This window comes from Primulina huaijiensis, unplaced genomic scaffold (genome assembly GCF_012295235.1).
Source record: "Primulina huaijiensis isolate GDHJ02 unplaced genomic scaffold, ASM1229523v2 scaffold16463, whole genome shotgun sequence".
Classification (NCBI taxonomy): Eukaryota; Viridiplantae; Streptophyta; class Magnoliopsida; order Lamiales; family Gesneriaceae; genus Primulina; species Primulina huaijiensis.
The window spans coordinates 32770-39576 of record NW_027343335.1 but is presented as its reverse complement, the minus strand read 5'-3'; positions in this window follow the sequence as shown (position 1 = coordinate 39576).

Sequence of the window (6807 nt, the reverse complement as noted above, 5' to 3'; positions counted from 1 at the left end):
ATCATGGGTGGTTTTAAGTCCACCAAAGCTATTGGCCAATATATGTTCATGGGGCGTGGGGTTGCCAAAGGTTGCTCCCTGACGTCCAACACAGTAGTAGCTATATAATAAAGCAAGCACGGTAGTACAGGTCAACTAATGAGGCTCAAGTACAAAAATGAACATGAATATATGCTATGATATGACATGGTTTAAAGATTCATTGTTGTCACGACTTGATATGTATGTTCCTTCGACGCATATTGATACGTACAAGTGCCAACTTATTGAGTTTTATAAACTCACGTAGCTCATGTATTACAGGATCAGGTAGTGAAGAGACGTAGGATGCCGGTTCGCCAATGGATGCTTGTGACGTGCCTTACCTCGACAAGAACCGGGACTTCTTATTGTATAGCTTCCGCATATGTATTGTACGAAAATATGTCAGGGTTTGAAACAAGTTTTACAATGTTTATGTCTAGGTGTATGATGATACAGAATATGTTTGTATGTAAGAATACGATTATATATATGTGTTGATGTTGATGCTTGAGTTGAGTTTTTGGTTTTTACAAGAATGTAGGGACATCATGCCAAAATTTTTATAAACCGTCAAAGTGATGCCCCTTGTTTGATTTGCTTCATACTACAGTTATATCAGTCAAACCCTATTTTGATTATGGTAATTATGCTAAGTATAGAGTAAGGGTGTGACATTTTAGTTGGTATCAGAGCCCACGGTTCTTCGACAGGGAAGACACTGCACTTCATCCACATGGAGAACTCGGCAAGTAAGTATCTTTGTATCCCATAGTTTATGCTAAGTTATGTGTCTATGTGATCTATATGTAGGTTAAGATAAGCGACGATGCCACCTAAACGTAAGGTACATGAAGGAGAGTCATCTAAGGGCAAAGCCCCAGCGGTCGAAGGTGAGGGCAGTGCACCACGACCTATAGATGATTTTGCTCAGCTGCTCCAACAACAAGCGAAAGTCCATGGGGAGCAGATACAGCAATTACTGGAGATGCAACGGACTACACATGAGCAGGCACATGCACAAGCCATGATCCCCAGACAAGGGCCTGTTCAAACTGATGTGTATGATCGTTTTCGACGTCTGAATCCTCCTGAATTCATGGGAAGCACCGATCCAGCAGTAGCAGAAGAGTGGATTAAGTCATTGGAGTCCATCTTCTCCTACCTTCATATGGAAGATGTTGACAAAGTAACTTGTGCCGTCTTTTTGTTAACAAAACATGCAAGAATATGGTGGGAGAGTGCAAGGGTTGCATTACCGGTTGGACCATTGACATGGGAAACTTTCAAAACCGTATTTTACAACAAGTATTTCAGTAAAGATGTACGAGCCAAGAAAGCCAGCGATTTCCTTAACCTGAAGCAAGGAACCATGTCAATGACAGAATACATACAACAATTTGAGGCTGGAGTCCAATATGTACCGTATATTGCACAAGATGACACAAGTAAGGGCGAACACTTCATGCGGGGACTTCGCTCTGAAATTAAAAGAGATGTACGGATGTCGAAAGTTGCTACATACGGGGAGATAGTAGAAAGAGCACTTATGGCAGAACAAGATGAACATGACATTGACAGGGACAGGCAACAACGAAGGCAGCAGTACTTTCAGAAGAGCCAAGGAACGGGACAAGGCAAAAAGACTGATAGCAGGGGTACTAGACCAGAGGAACCCCGTGGCAAGGGTCCCCCTCCACGTAAAGAACAGGACAGACCACCTTGTCCTAAATGTGGCAAACTTCATGGCGGGGAATGTATGCAAGGTTCCAATGTTTGTTATCGTTGCAAAAAGCCAGGGCATCTCGCCAGGAATTGTCCAGGGAGTTCTGAGAAAGTACAGGGACGCCTTTTCTCCATGACTAAAGAGGAAGTGGATGCGGATACATCGATGATCACTGGTATGTTCTTGATTTCTGGTATTACTGCTATTGTTTTACTAGATTCAGGAGCCACGCATTCCTTTATTTCGGAATCGTTTGTAAGGAGACTGGGCATTACAGCAAGTACAACAGAGGCACAACTCGCCATAGCCTTACCTTCCGGGCAAGAATTACAGACAGATCAGATTGTGAGAGGGTGTCCAATATATGTCCAAGGCCATCAGATGTATGCTGATTTGATAGTTTTGAGGATGACGGATTTTGATGTGATATTGGGAATGGATTGGCTCTCGAAGTACAGAGTTACTATTGACTGTGGCATAAAGATGATCAAATTTGCACCGATAAGAGCTGAACCATTCACAGTAGCAAGTGCAGGTATATCCTTACCTCTTCGGATAATCTCTTGTATGAAGGCTTGTAAATTACTACAGAAGGGCTGTCAAGGATATTTAGCATCTGTATTAACTATTGATCCACCAATTTGTGAGTTAAAAGATACAGATGTTGTTTGTGAGTTTCCAGAGGTATTTCCTGATGATGTAACAGGCTTATCCCAAGATAGAGAGATCGAATTTGTAATTGATGTTGTGACAGGAACTCATCCGATCTCAAAAGCTCCTTATCGATTAGCTCCTAGAGAAATGAAAGAATTGAAAGAACAATTACATGAGTTGCTTGATAAAGGGTTTATTAGACCGAGCTTTTCACCGTGGGGTGCACCTGTTTTATTTTTGAAGAAAAAGACGGTACCCTCCGTCTATGTATTGATTATCGGGGGTTGAACAAAGTGACAATCAAAAATAAGTATCCACTCCCCAGAATTGATGATTTGTTTGATCAATTACAAGGAGCTGCCATCTTTTCGAAGATTGATTTACGATCAGGCTATCATCAATTAAAAGTTAAATCAGATGATATCTCAAAGACTGCCTTCCGAACCAGGTACGGGCATTATGAATTTTTTGTAATGCCATTTGGACTAACGAATGCACCAGCTGCTTTTATGGATTTGAACAGAATTTTCAAGCCATTTCTAAACAAGTTCGTGATTGTATTTATAGATGATATTCTCGTCTACTCACGAACTACAGAGGAGCATCGAGAACATCTGCAATTAGTTTTGCAAATTTTGAAAGATAAAAAGTTATATGCCAAATGGAAGAAATGCGAATTTTGGCTTGAACAAGTATCATTCTTGGGTCATATCATTTCAAAAGAAGGCATATCCGTGAATCCAAGCAAGATTGAAGTTGTTAATAACTGGCTACGACCAACTACTGTTACCGAGGTACGTAATTTCCTTGGGATAGCTGGTTATTACCGTCAGTTTATAGCGGGATTTTCTAAGATAGCATTGCCTTGGACTGCTTTAACTCGAAAGAATGTGAAATTTGTATGGGACGAAGCATGTGATCGCAGTTTCCAAGAGTTAAAGGCAAAACTGACATCAGCACCAGTCCTTGCTATTCCAGAAGGATCAGGAGATTTTTTTGGTATACAGTGATGCTTCGAAACAAGGATTAGGAGCAGTTTTAATGCAGCATGGGAAGGTCATTGCTTATGCCTCAAGACAGTTGAAAGAATATGAAAAGAACTATCCTACACACGACTTAGAACTGATAGCAGTGGTATTTGCGTTGAAAATATGGCGCCATTATCTGTATGGTGAAAGGTGTCAAATTTACACGGACCACAAGAGTTTGAAATATTTATTCACGCAAAAAGAATTGAACATGCGTCAACGACATTAGTTGGAATTAGTGAAAGATTATGATTGTGTTATTAACTATCATCCAGGTAAAGCCAATGTTGTTGCAGATGCATTAAGTCGAAAGTCCAGTTCTATTGCTACAATGCAAGTACAAGAACAAATTTTATGGGATTTACAGAATATGAAGATTGAGGTTATGCCAAAGGGGACTGCAATCCAATTATCGTCTCTCATGGTTCGACCAACACTTGCAGATAGAATCAGGGTCGAAAAAAGTGCAGATAATGAATTACAACAACTGAGGCAGCGAGATGAAGAAAAAGGACATTCAAACTTTGAATTGAATGGGGAACGAATATGGACATATCAAAGGAGACTATGTGTGCCAAAACAAGGAACGATCAGAACCGACATTCTTATTGATGCTCATGCTACTCCTTATTCGATCCATCCAGGAGGCACGAAAATGTACAAGGATTTGAAACCATTATTTTGGTGGCCAGGTATGAAAAAGGACATTTCTCAATTTGTTGCACAATGTATAACATGTCAACAAGTCAAGATTGAACACCAAAGACCAGCAGGGCTCCTGAAACCGCTACTCATTCCTGAGTGGAAATGGGAACATATCACAATGGATTTCATCCTTGGTTTGCCAAGAACACAAAGAGGATTCAATGCTATATGGGTTATTGTGGATCGACTTACGAAATCAGCTCACTTTCTTCCGGTGAAGACCACATACACGATGAATCAATATGCTGAAGAATACATCAAGGAGATAGTGAGGCTTCATGGCATCCCAGTGTCCATTGTATCTGATAGAGATCCCAAATTTACGTCTGCATTTTGGAAGAGTTTACATCATGCTATGGGAACTCGATTGGCATTCAGTACAGCATTTCACCCTCAAACTGATGGACAATCAGAACGAGTAAATCAGATCTTAGAAGATATGTTGAGGGCCTGTACTATTGATTTTCCAGGCAGTTGGGACAGTAAACTACCGTTGGCTGAATTTACCTACAACAATAGCTATCAGTCAAGCATTGGAATGGCACCATATACTGCATTATATGGTAGAAAATGTCGATCTCCAGTACATTGGGATGAAGTAGGAGAAAGAAAGTTATTAGGCCCTGAATTGGTACAACAGACAGCCGAATTGGTGACCAAGATCAGAGAAAGAATGCACACTGCCCAGAGTCGACAGAAAAGCTATGCTGATGTGCGACGTCGACGATTGGAATTTCAGGTTGGTGACCATGTATTTGTAAAGATATCACCATTGAAGGGCATATTACGTTTTGGTAAGAAAGGAAAATTGAGTCCAAGATATATTGGTCCATTTGAAATCTTGGAAAGAATAGGAGACAGAGCCTACCGAGTTGCTTTACCACCAAACTTGTCAAACGTTCATAATGTTTTTCACGTTTCCATGCTACGAAAGTATTTAGCTAATCCTTCTCATGTTCTTCATTATGAACCGTTGGAGCTTGCATCGAATCTCTCATATGAAGAACGACCGGTACAAATCCTCGATAGGAAATCAAAAGTGTTACGAGGCAAGGAAATACCCTTAGTGAAACTGTTATGGCGTAATCATACAATTGAAGAAGCAACTTGGGAGCGAGAAGACGAGATCCAACAGAGATATCCTGAACTATATGGTATGTCAAATTTCGAGGACGAAATTCTTTGAAGGAGGGGAGAATTGTAATGCCCGGTTACTCGTACAAATGATTAGTAATACGTTTATGTCATTATAGATAGTTATTTAGCTCATTATGTTTTACATATTGATTGAGGTATCAATATTGAGATTGAACATGACTTTTATATTGTTCATGGTGTATTGAGAATGAAAATATGTCTAAATAGTTATAGTAAGATGTGTAGGTAGAAGTAGTGTTATGAAGTTGATAGGAAATGAGATGAAATTGTGGTAGTTTTTACGAGTTTTAGCATAATGATTTGAATATTGATCCAAATTGAGTGAGGCTATAACCATTAGAAAGCTAAGATATAATGCAACAACTTTCATGTTTTGGGTTTTGTCCAAATCATTGTGGAAGACAAGCCAAAAGTGCCCCGAAGTGTGTCGTGTATACCGTCATTCCCTCACTGACACATGTTAGGAGAATGAGCATAACTTTTTACTCAGACCTCCAAATGACCTGAAACTAATTGGAGATTCAAGCCAAGACATAGGGCTACAACTTTCATGTTTACCACTTTTCAGATTATGAACGGAAGAGCCGTTTCTGGAGCGATCTTTGATGAAGTAGTGCGCAGAGGCAGAACTTGTGGCGCTCGAGCGGTAGAAAATGACCGCCCGAGCGCCGGTGCATTTCAAGCCTAGCAATTTTACAGAACATTCCGCGCCCGGGCGGTAGAAAATGACCGCCCGAGCGCCGCCTTGCATGAGAAAAGATAAGTATCGAATTTCTAAGCCATTCCAACCATTTCTTCTCCACTTTACCAGCAAGAACTCGAGGGAAACAAGATTTCTTTCTCCCAAAAGCTTCCTTCTTCATTCCTTTCATCATTTTGAGGTTAGAACTTAGTTCTCCATCCCAAGAGCTTCCTAAGGGTGTAAGTTTTCTTCTCCTTTAGTTGTTCTACTTGTAGAGGAGTGATTTTCACCTAGTATGTACATAGTGATGGGTTTATTGATGTATTTGACAGTATAGGAACGAGAATCATCGTCTCAAACAAGTATTCGTACGCTTGGACTGTAAGTTGGCATGTTCTTGAAGTAATACATGAGTAATATTATGATTTCAAATACTTCCCATTGATTATTGCTATATGTACATTGTTAGTATCTTATTGATGAAAATATAGCACCATATTCCATTGTTATGTATTAAATATGTAAGAAACTCATGAATATTGATGATGGGTGCTATGTTATGAACATGAACATGAACATGAAAAGAAAAGGATTGATTTTTACATGATATAGAGCTTGTTGACATCATGGGTGGTTTTAAGTCCACCAAAGCTATTGGCCAATATATGTTCATGGGGCGTGGGGTTGCCAAAGGTTGCTCCCTGACGTCCAACACAGTAGTAGCTATATAATAAAGCAAGCACGGTAGTACAGGTCAACTAATGAGGCTCAAGTACAAAAATGAACATGAATATATGATATGATATGACATGGTTTAAAGATTCATTGTTGTC